Raw genomic sequence first — 15,917 nt, forward strand, 5'->3', positions numbered from 1 at the left:
AGAGAGAAAAGTAAATCTCCTGAATGCAAGTGAACTCGCAGCGAAAAAGAAGAGGCCAAAACCTCAGAGCGTGACAGAAATCCCCCACCGAAGCCGGGCTTGGCGCAGGTCCCCAGCCAGGCATTGCACGCTCAGCGAGGCGGGGGTGACCGCCCGCGGATCCGCCAGCCAGGCTGCAAGTTGGCACGGCTTTGCCCTATAACGCAGGGACACGGGAATGGGAGGGACCGCCCGACTGCACGCAACGGCATGGCAGACCGAAGCTAGTGTGCCTCGCTGCTCCGCTCCGAGAGCCTCCCTCCTCCCCAAGGCTTAAGAACCTCTCCCTAGCTTCCAGCCTACATTCATTCATGACTAATTTATCCCCATTTGTTCCCGTGCCAGCACTGTCCTTGAGCTTAAACAGCTCTTCTCCCTCCCTGCTGCTTAACCCTGCTCCCCCCCACAACTGCAGTGCATTTAGAGAGAGCAATCCCGTGCCCCCTGCCTTCGTTTTGCTATGCTAATCGAGCCGAGCCCTTTGAGTTTCTTCTCTAATGAGAGGCTTTCCATTCCCCGGATCCTCCTAGCAGCCCTTCCCTGCACCTGTCCCGGTCTGAGCAAGTCTTGCTTGAACGCAGGTGACCAGAGTTATGCGCGGTACAACAGAGCAGATTTCACCAAGACGTCGCACAGTGTTCCCACTTCTCTCCGTCTCTCTCTCTACTGGAAATACCTTGACTGAGCACAGCCCCAAACCCGTCCGCAGCTTACACCAGCTCCCTCCCCGCGTGCCACAAGCAGCACCAGGATCAGCTGTGGACGCCGATGCCCGTTCGAGAGCACAGCTTCTGCATCCTCTCCAAGGGCAGAACCTGCCCTTCCTGCTGTGAGCCGCGTGTCCCGAGCCTCCTCTGTAGCGGCGATGCCCCTAGACTTCGTCATCAACACCTTTACTAGCAGCCTCCTACTTTGTGCCCCAGGGGTGTCGGGCTCCTGCTCGAGGGACGAAGCCTGCGGACTTGCCAGATCTGCCCCCTCTACGGCAGTGGCTCTCCGCCGCTTTAGACTCCAAGCGCGCCCCATTAGACCCAAAGCAGCTCTTGGAAAATGCAAACTCTTAGCTTTCGGTCATTGCTTGAGACGAAAAAAATAACAGAGCAGTTCTTCTGTTGCAAAGACCTCAGACAGCCCACAGCACGTCAGGACACTTGTGACACTATGGATTCCTATTTGAAACCGCTGGGTAGTCCGCTGCATCATGTGCAAGTGTTTGCACGCCTGCCAGTTCTAGCATTGCGTGGCACCGGCACCCCACAGCACCCTTAGAAGGATCTTGTGGCACCCCAGGGTGCCGTGGCTCCCTGGCTGAGAATCACTGCTCTACAGGCATCCACGGTTCGGCTATTTTAGGCCACTCTGAGCGTGAATTTATTGTTAGCTGTTTGCTAAAATAAGCGAGTTGAGAACAGCTCTTGACAAGGGGAAATTGTTTAAAAATAAACAAACATGCAATCTCTTAATGATTAAGGCTCAATAAAGCTCTAAGATATTTCCGGAAAAAAATTCTAACAGCTTTGAAGACTGCTCGGTAACGTCCTTAAACTGGGATAGATATTCATTGTTACTCCTATTAAATGCGATGCGTGCGCAAGTGTGCTCGCTGCCGTCATAGTGCAGAACCTGTTCGAAGCCATCCCGACTGGTATTTCGAAGGCTCGGTGCCACGCAAGCCGCGGCTCATTGTTACGACATAGATGCTACACCTCTTGCTCACGCTCTCGTCTTGCATCTCAACAGCTGCAAGCTTTCTCTCTGGCTTTGGCCCACGCAGAAGGGTGCTGCAGGAGATTGTCCTCCTGGCCCACGGCTTGCACCATGCCGCCCTTCTCTGCGCATCCCTGCAAGGCTCCCCTACAAACCGCAAACTTCAAACGCGGTCTTTACCTTTGGGGCTAAACCCCGCTCCACGTACCTCCCATTCAGTGGCAAGAGGCCGACTCCTACGTCTAGTTGCCCCAGGGCGCCAACCTCCCACTTCCCTCCCAAGCCAGTTGTTCAAACACGACTGTGCTTTCTCCCACGCTGTGCTGCCCTTTCAGAGGAGCAGCTCTGCCGCAACACGCTCCTCCAAATCAGTCCTTCAGCTCCGTTTTGCCTCCAAGGAGCCGAGCAACAAGTGGGCAGCTGCTGTGCCGAGGCCACCTCCCATGACGCCGACTGATCTGTCTCAGCCTCCTTGCAGTGCCCAGCCTGTCCGCATCCACCCGCCATCCCCTGTCCCGAGCCTGGAAGCTCCCAGGGACAGGACCCGTCTTTTGGTTCGGTGTTTATACAGCACCTAGCGCAACGTGGTCCTGGTCTGGGCCCGAGGGTCCTGGACTCGAATGCAAATGATAAATGAGGCAGCGCTGGCCCTGTTGCGAACACGACTCTTGTGAAAGTGGCAGTCAAACCAGCATGGGATCCCTCCGACGACATTTCAGTCACCGAGTGGTTTGTTAAACCCTGGGATGTGTTATCTGTGGGGAAGGATACTTTAGCTGTTTATACTTCGATATGGCAACCCTTTATTAAATCTGTAGAAAATGCCTGAAATTTATGTAAGCCAGCAATTTATATTAATTTCCTCTCTTACTAGTATCAATCTCTGCTGTTAACTCTGATACCACTTTTTATGCATTTCTTTTGTATTTATGTTCTGGACACCCTATGGAATTTGCTGTAGGGCTAAGATATGTAATTGCAATCTCTTATTATATACCTGCACTTACTCCAATAAAGAGATCTTTTTAAAGCTTAAGTAGGTACTTTATTTATGCAACAGGGGCAGCTCAAGGCAGCTACTCTCCCACATGCCACGGGCATTTCTTACCCAGCCTAACACAAAAGATAAAGAAAGCATGCTCCTAAAACCTTTTCCATTTTAGAAACAATAAAATAAAGTAACAGAGAGAAGGGACAAGGAATTCAGAGTTAAGGTCATGGTCGGTGCCTGCTCACTCTCACGCCAAGATTTTGTAGCACCCAGTCTCAGACCCCCCCTGAAAAACACCCGAGTGCCTAACTCGGTTGAATCACACACTTCAGTTTTGAATTTTCTGGCTTTTGTTGGTTTGAGTCACAAACCTAGTATTATGTAATTCTGTGGGCTGCAAGTGTTAGATTGATGCAGTTCTGATGGATGCTGTACCCAGGTTTGCAGGGAGCAGGTGTTTTCTCTTACAGAGCGGGCATGCAAAACACTACACATTTACGATTTGGGATTAAGCTTTAACAGGAAGTGCAATCAGCGGTGAGCAGAGTGGCGGTGGCGAGTTCCCGGCACCGCTCGTGCTGGCTCGGAGCGGACCGCAGCGACGGAGGCAAGAACACCCTGCTCTCCCTTGCGTGCTTGAGATAATATTCCCCAAACCCCCAATATTAAAAAGTTGCATGAACTCAGAATAAAAGCTAGCCTTGTTTTCAGAACTGTGCAAGTCCCACAGATTTACCATGGAGAACAGCACTGCGAGCTCCAAAACTAATAACCACGGGGCACCTCGAAGTGACCCCAGAAACCTTTAGAGCTCAACAGATGCAGGTAAAGATCGCCGTGGCCAAGGGTCGCACCAGGCCCACCTCCGCCAAGGACTGGGTGGAGACAGGCACCACCCGCACACGGAGCACCGGAGTTAATTAATCTCTGTATTTCTTTCAACATGTTTCTGAACAAAAGAGTATTCATCGCCACCATCCACGAGCTTTTTGCTCCATAAAGAGCTGCCGCCCGGCATAGCATTCCTCACCTCCTGGGAACGATCCCCGACCCACGGCTCGGACATCGCAGCAGGCCAGCCACCTCCTGCCCTCCGAGGGAGCGGGAGAGGGAGAGGGAGAGGGAGGAGCGGGACCGACCGGAGCAAGGACGGGAGAACGTGGAAAAACCTGTCGCGCGGCGTTAGCGGGCGGCGCAGAGCCCCGTCAATACGGCAACCTAACTCTCAGAGGTTAAAAACCGATTATCCTTTTCAAATGGCAACCTGGAAAATGCCCAGCAGAGAACCCCGCCCCATCCAGAAACAAAGCTGACTTTCCTTTTTTTGATTCTGCAAACACAAGCCACAGGGAGCATTTTAAATGAAAGTATTATGACGATTACGTTAGGCAAGTTTGATCTACTGTAAAACACTCGCACGTAGCGTTGAGAGAGAAAACAACCTTTAACACCTGCTTTCACTTCAAACATAGCATTATCTGTGCATGGCCTGGCTCTTAATGGGATGAAATCTCCAGCTAAATTGCATGGCTTATTGTACCAGCAAAGCATATTTAAGATGTTTGGGACCTACTGGCCCGCTCATACCCAACTATCAAGAATATTCTTCGCAACAATTAGGCTCTGCTAATCCGCGGAGCTGACCGGCTCCCAAAGGCACAGCCCTCCGCGCGGTGCCGGGGCTTCCACCTTCGCACGAGACGGTGTGACACGAGAGGAGACATGGCAGCTGGAAAAGGATCGTGTGATCCAAGCAGCCCTAAAAATCATCATCATAAATATTCACACACAGATTGATTTGTTTTCTTACCAGTAACACATTGTTATTCACAAATATTAATTAGTTTCTAAATACCACCTGTTACTCAGTTCTCCCTTCCCCAACAAATCCGCGTGCCACGAGCAGCTCTCGCTTCCCGGGCTGGGAGCGTAACGACAACCCGAGTCGCAGCTCGTTCAGCCACGGGGAGGAGAGGCAGGGAATAATTACTGACTTCTGTCACTCAGCACCAGCCCCTCCGGAGGATTAGAGGAGCAGCACTAATGGACTCTGAAGGGAGCCGTCCTCAGCGGGAAGGCGGCGAGGACGTCAGGCCTGCAGCCGCGTTCGAGACGGGAGCCCCTCTCCCAGCGCACTCCCGCCCGGGGCCCAGGACTCGCGCACACGGGGCCCATGCGCCTGGGATCCTCTGCTGCATCCCTGTGACATTGTAAGCACCGATATACATAATCTAAGCCTGCAAAGAGGAAAGCTGTTCTAACACAAGACATTTCCTGCAGATTTCGGTACTAATCCCTCCAGGGATTAGCTCGAACAAAAGCACGCAGGTGCAGGGGCCTGCTCCAGGTAGACGGGCTTGGTCTCCCACTGCAGCCTCCGAAAACGTGCTCCCTTCCTCACCGCGGGAAGAGACCCTGGCCACCGCCCCGGGAGAGGAGAAAGCTGGACAGGACAAGCCGATAAATCACCTCGAGGTGCAGAAATCACGGCGAGGCTCCGGGGCGCAGGTTGCAGCCGCGCTGGTCCAAGGACACGGGCAGACGAGGTTCTTTGGGTAAATCCGGGATCTTTTATTAGACAACTCAAATAGTTGGAAATAATGAGCTCGCTTTCCAGAGAAGTGTAACCCTTCGAGTCCCACACCGCTCCCCCCCTCTCTCAACACGCGTTTCCTGCCTGGGCCAATCCATGCTGGCACCCTTGTTCCCTCCCTCCCCTCTGTTCTCCTGCTCCCAAAATGTCTGGATTTCACCCGCGCCCTCAACACATGGTCTAACCCCTGCCCCGAGCCACTGCTGTCGACCCTTGCCCTCGCACCGGCTTTCCCCAGAGGCCCCCCCGCAGCCTTGCCCTCGAATAGCAGACTTGTAAGAGTACGCGCTCAAGAAAAAGCCTTGGTGGCATCTTTGGGGATCGCGGCACCCCGCTCCACTCTTGTGCGTGTGGCACTCGGCACGCGGTTTGGATGCTCAGCACGCAAGCGAGAAATAATAATTAGCCAGGGGCCTGGGCCTGCACGGGCAAGAGCCGGCTTGCACAAGTATCGCTCGCTTGCTTGGAGCCCTCCTCGCCACAGAGCCGGAGTATGAACGCCAGCAAGGGGGTGAAGGCAGACTAGCGCGGAGGTGCCCGCAGCCCGAGCCGGGAGCCCAGCGGCAGCTCCTGGGCCGTGTGGGAACCGCTGGCTTACACAGCTGCAAGCCCAGGCAGCCTGCCCGGGAACCGCTGCAAAAGGTCACGAACAGCCCCTCGGACCTTCTGGGCAGTTCAGTCCCACTGAAATACAGCAGGATCCTAATGCACATGATTTAGGGCCCTGGCCACCAGCAACGACGAGGGACTGCTGACAACTTGCAGGGAGGATATTTATAGCCTCCGAGATAGCAAACGGGGGGCAGGACCGAGGTGCTGCAGCTGCTCAGAGAAGTGGTGCCCTTGGGAGTGGCGTGCGCAGCAATGGGATTAACAGCTCATTCTTAATTCAACAACCAGCTACAAATGAAGCAGGTGGCATGCCATCCTGCGATGGAAAACCTGGGTCCTGCTGCGTGGCGGCTCACAGGCCTCTTAGCACCAGCGCCCCGGGCCAGGGAAGTAGTACACAAGGCAGGAACTGATGTCGATGGCCGGGGGTGACAATCAATACGGCTTTGGTCAGAAACACCCCGTCTCTGTGGAGCAAAGGACGAGAGAACTGGCCCATCGAGACCTTCAGGGCTGAGGGATGACTATGAAGGTACCGACACCATGAGCCCGAGCACCCGGAAGGGACGCTGCATTTCACCAGCGCTGCACTCGAGCTCCAAGCGCCAGTACGCTCCAAGACAGGAATGGGAAAGTTTGTGAGAACATTTTAGAAAGCGTTCCTCCGGGTAAAGGAGGCACATGTGGCTATTTTCCAAGACACAGAAGGCAGAAATAGGAGGCAGGATGACCTGCGCGGCAGGTCTAACACGCGGCGCGGCGGTGCACACACGTCACAACGGCCCCTCGCTGACTGCGGCGGGAAGCGTCGTGCAGCAGAGACGGCCGCGGAGGATGCCCAGCACGCCGGCGGTACGATCTGGAGAACGTACAAACAGAAACCAGGTTGCCGCTCGAAAACTTCCTCATCTCAAGCTCACAATGCTTCTGCCAACGTTGCCGCTGCCGAGAGACCCGAGCTCCGATCCTGGAAGGGGGGCGATGGATGGTCCGACTGCCGCCCCCCAAGTACAGCAACTTGCCAACTGGGGAGACTGTGATAGAAACAGAGTTAGAACTACACACGTTGCGAAGCTAAAACTGACTTTGTGACCGTGAGCTGCGGTGTCGCTGCAGCTCGAGCCAAGACGGCCGCTGCTCTACAGCGAAGCTCAACAGGCCTGCGCTTTAGGCACCTTTCAGACGGGAACGTCTGATCTTTCCTACGACCGCTGCAGTTCACCTGGAGCGGGGCTGGGGGAAGAACAAGGCCTCACACACATGCCCGAGTTGAGAGCACGATAAATAAAATGCATCTTGAGATAGATGTTTTGCATAAAAATATTTGTTTAGAACAACTTAAACATCTTTAAACGACTGTGAATTTGTTGTGGATGCAATCCCCAGAGAGCTCCGCTAACAAAAACGATACGACAGAGAGCGCTTGCAAGTTGTGCGGCACGTGCGCCACACTTTAGTGAGCCAAATCAACCTTCTCATCTGGACCACAGAGACGCACTTATTCTGACAGCGACACGCTCAGCTACGATGACGACCAACTGTGCATATACTTATAAGAAGAGTGAAATAAATAGTGAAGCATGTACTGTATGTATTGCACCCCGTGATTCCACAGCTGCACGCGCTCCCTCTTAAAACGCACTACAAAATTGAAGGCAACATTAAACCTACGAATGTTAGCATCAGAAAATAAAAGTAATGGCCATGTTTTATATGCATCTTAAGGGATAAATTAAAAAGTACAGAACAGTGAACTCCACGCACAACCGCCAACAATACAGGTATAAAAATCTTTATCCACTTTAGCCCTTGTACCACATTTACATAGTTAGCATCGACTAACCCCCAAAAGTCTGATTTTTTTTCCTTTCCCATTGGTGTTTGTTGCGGGTTTGTTTGGTTTTTGATGGGGAAGACAGGGTGGAAAAAGCTAGGTTTTATTTAAATTATTTTTAAAAATTAAATGAAACATAGCCTTCTCTTTAAAGACTGACCTATTTAAAATTAAGCTAAAAAAGATGACAATCTATTTTAAGACCTAAACTTATTATAACCTATTTATATTATTTAAATTAAATAATATTCAAACAGCAGTGTTTGCTGCCAGCGTTTTAAAATAGTGATGCTGGTTGCAGTCACTGACTAAGCACCTGGAACCAGAGCATCTTGAAATGCTAAGCCAGCTTTCGAGAGCAGTAGTAGTCTCTTCTGCAGGTGCAGGGGAATGTCTTCTTCATTTCAGTTTATTCAGCTAATTCAATCCAATGACTAGTTAAGGCAAAGTTACGAAAACCACCAGGAACCAAAACAGCAGAATAATCTTGCTTTCTTCTCCCAGTCTATGAATAAAAACCTAGAAGTGAGATGATGGGATCTACCAGTTTAAAAATTATGAAGGACAGAGACAGCAGAAACACTGGCTTAATTCACTAGCTACAGAAATTACATGTTTTGTTTAACATAAAACAAGTTTAAATGCAAAACATGCTTTAATAAATTTGCTGACTTTTCCTTATGGGCCCACCATATTTAAGATGGTTTTATTTATCTAATGAAAAGAATCGTGTTGTTTTGGGGGTTTTCAATTGAATTCCATTTTGCATCCATACAGCAGTCAACACAATCATAATCATAAAAAGTATTTATCTATTAAAATGAACCATTTACTGCCATAAAAATATAAAAAATAAAATTCTAGTTATTATAGTAAAAAAAACCTGCTACACTTAGTGTAAAAGGCTACATCCGGTAGCAAATGAGTATGCCTTCGCAGTTACTAATCAATAGGAATAAGCCCCCCTTTAGGAGGAAACACAGGTTCAGGACAGGGCAAGGCCCCTGCGCAGCCAGCCTTCACCGCTGGGGCCAGAGCTAGCCCGCCGTGCACTTGTGCAGAGACGCAAACGATGCTGCACATCGCCCCTCTACAAACTAAGAGGTGGATTAATAGCTTTAAACTCAGTTAACGAGGAGGCCATTGCTTGGCTTTGCAGATTTGCATTCACTAAATAAAATAAATAAGGAGGAGAAAACTATTATTATTATTATTTAGAGGTATTATATACAATTGGTCCATATCCTGTCAGTACTGATAAAAGGAAAATTGACATTTTTGGCAATTGGCTTTTTTTGGCTGATAACGTCACTAATAAAGGCTGTGTGCATGCACGCGGCCAGGAAAGCAGCCCAGCAGCTTGGAGAGCAGGGTCTGGCCAGTAAGTCTGTGCAGGGGAAGGGGCGTTGGGGGGGGGTGAAGGAGGGAGTGGGGCAGGGGCAGGAGTAGGAGCACGGTGTGGGGGGGGCGGCTCCTGCCACTTTGCACCCCCCTGGGGGAGATATGGGGGCACGTGCCCCCCCCGGTCTGTGTGTGGGGCAAGGGCGGGCTGCCCTCTCGGGACCAGGGGCAGTGCCAGGCTCTTCCCAGCTGAGGCTGCGGTCAGGGCAGGCAGTGGCAGTGCTGGGAGGGAGGGGCTCTGGTGAATGTTGGGGTCCTCCCAGTGCAGCCCCCTCCTGCCCAACAGACTTACCAGCCTGACGCTGCTCTCCAAGCTGCCAGGCTGCATATCGGCATCGGCCGATATGGCTCGTTAATAGTCAGTCATCAGTATCGGCCAAAAAAAATCTTTATCGACGCACCTCTGTTATTATTGCTGTTGCTGTTATTCCATCCCTCTGCCCAGTCAAACTGGCCCCGTTGAGAGGTACGGGAGATTTAGTACAAAGTAGAAAAAATGTGAGACCTCTCAAACTCTGGTAAGCAGCTGTATTTTAGGGGTGTCTATTGAGCAGCTTCTTGCCCAAATCACTACAAATTAGACAGGAACATTTTACTTTAGCAGCTTATCTACCCCACCAATGTTATGAGCGGCCCGGTTTGATTTCAGAATGCAAAGGGGAGGACAACGTAAGGCTTTTAATTAAAACTCAGCTGAAACCTTAGCGATAGCATGGCTGCCGCCATCTCATATAACGTGATTAAAATATTACGGCAGTAAGTGAGAGAGGAGAAAAATATTAACCTACTGATATTACACTGCACAAAGAAAGCTCTTATTTAGCATTTCACCAAAATGATTGCAGCCATCTGCCTGTTATACATTGGATTTACTCCTTCAGTGATCACAGAAGTTGATTTGCTCATACTTGATTGAATGTTCAAAAAAAAAGCAAGCACCAGAACCTTGTGTTTGCACAGTTGCATTTTGGAAGGCTCAAGACACACAATTTAATACAAAGATAAAGCTTCTTCTAAAATTTAAGAGGAGCTAAGATATTTGTAACTTCTTAGGGAACAGAAAAGGCTCAGCTGCTCAAGGTCACTTTAAACACATTTGCGACTAGCTGGCGAACAAAGACCCAGGTCCTTTCTATTCATGAGTTTACTTACTAACGAGTAACATTCAAATAGTATTTTGGGGCCGGGAGTAGCGTTAGCACAACACCCTGCAGCTCTGCCACAATCCTTCCTTACCTGTGGACGGGGTAAGCAGAGTGGGCCACCTCTTATCTCAAGTCATGGTATTTTTTCTTTATTACCAGAATTAAAGAATGATGAGAAATGTACAAAGTTAATGCAGACAAATGTATTTTTTTATCTTGCTAGTATTTTAATTAAACCCTTTTGTCATGTCTGCTGAGCAAGTTCAAAGTGTTGCAATGCAGCAGCAATGGGAACACAGGAGTCTTGTTATGCTCAGGGAAAAAATGGTTTTCAACTTTCACCAAATCAACCACTGTAATTACTATAGGAATAAATCAAATTTACAGCAGGCAAACACAAGGCATAATCATTTCTGTGCAGCAGTAAATGAGTTTATTTTTGTTGCAATGCGATAAAAGTTTAACATTTTCTGCATGTCAGACAGAATATTCTGATAATATTCTTTACATTTCCCCCTTATTAACGAGATGAAAAATTTACTGTTTAGATATGCAAGTCATCTCAATCCATCTTGCTACTGGATAAGCTTCAAGAAGACCTAAAAAGCACTTTCTCCAGCTACACTAACACAATAAGCACATCTACAAACCTCTGGCTTTAATGTTTGACAATATTCTGCTCTTGCAAAATATCAACAGTTGAAATGTGACGGCCTAGTAATTTGGTTAGATTTTCAATCCTGTCCAGAATGCTACTATGCTGAAGACAAACACAGTCCTAATTTTCATTATTTCCAGTTTTTTCAATTTAACTGAATGTGGGGGAAAATGCTGCCTTTTACCATGCCAAAGACTATGATGCTTCTAAAATGCATGTTCGCACCTCCCCTTCCGCCCCCAAGCCTTTCTAGAAGATGAACAATTTCTGATTGCCAAGCAATTTATCATTTGCCTACCTCTGTCCACAACAATGCGGCATGTGAGATGGCAGATGTAGGGAATTATTATATAGTTTGAACAGTTTGCATTCACAGAATTGATTACGGCTCTGCAAAATGTAAACGTCACGATGACTTCTGTATACAGCGCTGTGGCCAACTGCAGAACAGCACTGTGAGACCGGGCCATTTAGACACTCATTTCCGTTGAGCCATTCAGCACCTTATGGACACAAAATAATCTGCTGCTTGTTTAAATGCAAATTTGTATTTAACTAAATATGCACAAAGGCGTGCCTGCAAACGCAGGCACGGGTCCTGCTTCTGTGATCAAACAAACCTTACAGCTCCTACCTGCACAAGTCATTTTGGTGGAGCAATGTGCTTGGGAGCAGCTGAGCAGTGCTGAGCGAGTTAATTCAGGAATTCTCCAGATTTACAATAATCAGTTTCTCCTCAACTTGGGCTGGAAAACTACCAGAAGAACAAGCAGCAGAAAACGCTTCCAGTAGGCCGCCACTCTCTGCCGCTACGACAGACAGCTGAGCAATGACAAAAGAACAGGAAAGATGACTGGGAACATTTCTGCAAGACCTTTCCAGAAAGACCTTTACCAGGTAGCGACTATAAATTTACTTTCTGCAAAGGAACCTTCTGGCAAAATGTGCAAGGAATGGACGCAGAAAGCAATTTATCTGCCACTGAAATAAAAAAGCGAATCTGGAAACAGCAGAGGCAACATATTTTGTTGAAATATGTGGATAGGCCATGTAGACGTTAAAGCACGTGGCCATCCAGCACCAGCAGGCGAATGTTCTGGTACCCGCTGATAATCTTTGCTCCGGATGACACCTTCAACTGGTCTTCCCCTCACAAAACTAGTTTTCAAAACATTTGCCAGTCTCATTTTGAAATAAAAGGAGGCTATGCCTTCGCTGTCCTGTAGCGCGTGGTCTACATTGGCACCGACTCAGACGAAAGCTATTTTACAGATATACCATAACGCAGCATGTAGGGCGATGTGATCCTTACGGCGGTGGTGTTCCCCACTCATTTTACTTGCACATGTGAGCCACCACCACATCATAAAGGCCTCTAAGCTAGGGACAGAAGTTACACATAGACCGGTTTAACTCATCAGAAACGGATTTAAACCTGTAACAGAAGTTCAGTGCACATAAACCAGTTTCAAAATGGCTGAAAATGGTTTAAGATAATCCTAGCTGAATGTAGTATCAGACTTAATTGATTTGGATCAAACTGGTTTATGAAACTTCTGTCCCAGACCCCTTCCTGGCTTAAGTTAAATCAGAGTTCCCCAGCATCCCAGCATGCTTTCCAGCCTTGGGCTGGGCTGTCTGCTCCAGCAAAGAAGGGGTGGGGGCAGAGAAGGAAAGGACTGTTTCCCCAACCCCAGCACACCCCAGCTAGGGCCTGGGGCCAGGAAGCGGGGTTAAACCGCCCTTCCTCTGGTTAAACCCCTCCTTCCCCCGAGTATGGAGCTGCCCTGCCCTGCTAAACTTACTGCTGGCTGCAAATGTGGACTACAAGTCCCAGAGGCACCTGGAAGCAGGAAGAGGAAGTGATGAGTAACCCATGCAGAGTCCTGCTGCTGTGATAGTGGCCTGCAAATCCCTCGGGGGCATCAGGAAGAAGCAGCAAACACACAGTCCGTGCTGGTTGCGTGCCAGAGAGCCGTGCTGTCCCCCCCCGCCCCGCCAGCTTCCGGCCTGAGGCACTGCAGGCGTGTGTCTGCATTTCCTAAATTAAAGGAAATGTGTGTCCAGTTGTTTCTCAGTCTAATCTCTGCAACTTAGACTAAACTGCAAAGACCGAATCGATTCAGCCTCGGGCTTTTTGACCATCAGTACTTAGCCCTACTGACTGCAGAAACACGGCTGCCTGAGCTAATGCTATTCGGGGCTCTTCAAACAGACCAACCACTGCAGCCTGTTCAGGGTGACACATTAAAAGACCTAGAGGATCTCTATTACTGGTAGAAACACAGAGCCAGAAAGACTTCAGCCCCACGACTGCTGTAGGGCTACAGTTCAGATATGGAAAATACCTTTTTGTACTCATAAGCAGAGCAAACTGTCAGACGCCACGAGGAGCAAACATAAAGCCCTCGGCTGCAGACCCAAGGAAGAGTACTTGACGCTTGAGGGCTTACCTGCCCTTTCCGGCAACTACGCAAGGCTGTCCAATAAAGGTATTACCTCACCTCTCAAAACCCAACAGGGTCACACCACAGCATCACTTTTTCCCTTCCCGTTGCCTTTGTGTACAAATGGCTGTAATTAGCTCTTCAGACGGGTGACTGCATCTTTTGGGGGCTCTACTGACTAGTCAGCAACAACGGCCCTCTGTGCTGCAAGCAGGATATTATGGGTCCCTAATTAATTTGTTAAATAAAAACTTTAATGTATACCAATACTGTCCCTGTACACAATCACAACATCAAAGGGAGATGCAAGCTCAACCTCAGACAAAACTGGGCCCCATGTGTGCAATGAATACATCTGGAAGCAGAAATATGAAGATTAAACAGAACAGAATAAAGGATTGTAATGCACAAACTTTTATACTGCTGTATACATATACATGTTAATGGAACGCTACCAAGACATTTTTAAGTACTCAAAAGTCAGATTCTTTTCTATTTCCTGATGTTGGAGTACTTACAGCTCTTAAGTTCTCAAAAAATCTGATTCTGAGCACTTCAAACTGTGTCGTTAGTGTCTTTAGCATACCATTAATGTAAGTTTTTTATATTTAGTAGAAAGAGTTTGTGCATTATAATCCTCTTTTTCTATTCTATTTAATCTTCATATTTCTATTTTTAAAATATACACCAATTGCCTAAGCCTCTGGGTGTATTTATATTAATTAAACACAATGAAACAAAATGAAAACCCTTTGCACTGTTTCAAAGAGGAGACCACTTAGAATTTCTTTCAATATAATTGAGATCTGTAGGATACATCCCTAGAGTAATTAAGTCAAAGACAACAGTTGAGCCAATGGCAATTTATCTGCATTGTGAAAGAAAATATTTAACAGAATATTATTATTTAACATTTGTATTGTGTTTGTACAAAGCATCTCTGATCAGACTCAAGGCCTCATTGTGTTGGTGATACACGCACGCTCAGGCACACACACAGGCTGACTCACGAGAATCTAACAATCAACTCTATGGTCACACTAATTTAACACACGTTTAACAGGCACCATCTCTAGTCTTGTCCGAGAGGGGGTCTCCACATTGGGAGGCTTTTTTTTTTTTTTTAAACACAAGAGCTTCTACATGTGCATATTTTCTCTCCGTTTTTTTTTGCATCAGTCTCAGTTCTGTACAGCAAGAAGTAGATAGTGCCATTCAAACTGTGAAAAGGTGAAGATAAAGATATAAAAAGCTCTCTCTCCCATATCTACGAGACACGTATCAGCCTTCCACACTTCTATTGTCTCTTTTTGAATACACCTATTTATTTAGACGAGTTGTGCTCTTGAGGTGAGGACACTGATGTGAAGCTCTAATGCTGCATTAAGACAATGGCCTTCAAAAACCTTTCAGATGGCAGACAACAAATTTCTCAAAGGCCTGCATAAATGCCGGGGAGCTACATATGGAGAATACAACAGCATTTAAGTAAGGGAAAAGTAATAAATTTGGGAACTGACAGTTTAAAATTACCTGTCTTCAAGCCCCGGGGACTACACCTCTCTCCATACTGATCCCAAAAGTTTGCTAGTGCTTCAGAACAGTATTCCACTCCATAATGAATTCTATGGGATAAGAAGATCGCGGCCCATTGGTCTTTCATCCTTGACCAAGGTTAACTTATTTTTTTAGGGGAATTTTAATGTTTCAATAAAAAACTTCTTGGGGCAATAGAATGACTTTCTGGGGTTCTTGCCTTTACAAATACAGTTAGGTCCACTGTAATGAAGTTTAATGACTGCAGCACTGGATAAAGAGTTTCCCACGGACAACCTTGCCTGTAAGTCTGTGCAGTAACCGGAAGGCACGCTGCACTCGGGACGTCACTGCCGAATGCCTGTGCGCAGCCCTGGACCCGAGCAATTTCCAACGGGCTCTCCTCCAAAGGAGCAGCCAAGGCACGAGGACTCAAGACCCCAGGGCAGGGCAGTGCTGTTAAATGCCACTGCCCACTGCACCAGGAGCTCACAAACCCCATCCGCATGTTAAGCAGCTGCCTCCTCAGGTGCTTGCCCTTTGCCAGCTCCCACAAGCATTCACATCCATTCAAGGATAAGCAAAAAGGACCAAATGGAGCAAAAACTCTAAACATGAATCCTTTAAATTCCAATAAGAGATGAACCCAATAACTGCAACCCAGTCCACCTGGCAGCCCAAGACAGCCACGGAGGTAACAGGGTCTCAGTAGAGTAGGGCTCCCTGCACAGCACCGTTCTGCTACGCCCGTGCAGCTGTCCCCACCCCTGCTTGCAAAGGGCTCTTGCTAACGATGCCCAGCTAACAGCAAGCAGTTTTTAAGCTCAGTTTTCAGGATGTCTGCTACTTGCTCCCATCTGCCTGCTGCCACTGGCTTGCCAGACCCTCTCTGCAGCTCAGTAAGGGCGGGAGGGAAGGCACCCAGCACTGAGGCAGCAGGTGCATTACGGGGCT

The 15,917-nt window shown here is 48.3% G+C and overlaps 1 protein-coding gene across 1 annotated transcript in view; it reads right to left on the bottom strand.

Moving 5' to 3' along the window:
• PTPRF (protein tyrosine phosphatase, receptor type F) overlaps window positions 1–207 on the bottom strand; it is a 301,064-nt gene extending 300,857 nt beyond the window's left edge. The window contains 1 exon segment of the mRNA XM_025206900.1: window positions 89–207. The gene's annotated coding sequence lies outside the window, so the exon portion shown is untranslated.
• Between the last annotated feature and the right edge of the window lie 15,710 nt (window positions 208–15,917).

The sequence above is a fragment of the Alligator sinensis genome, unplaced genomic scaffold (genome assembly GCF_000455745.1).
Source record: "Alligator sinensis unplaced genomic scaffold, ASM45574v1 scaffold781_1, whole genome shotgun sequence".
Lineage (NCBI taxonomy): Eukaryota > Metazoa > Chordata > Crocodylia > Alligatoridae > Alligator > Alligator sinensis.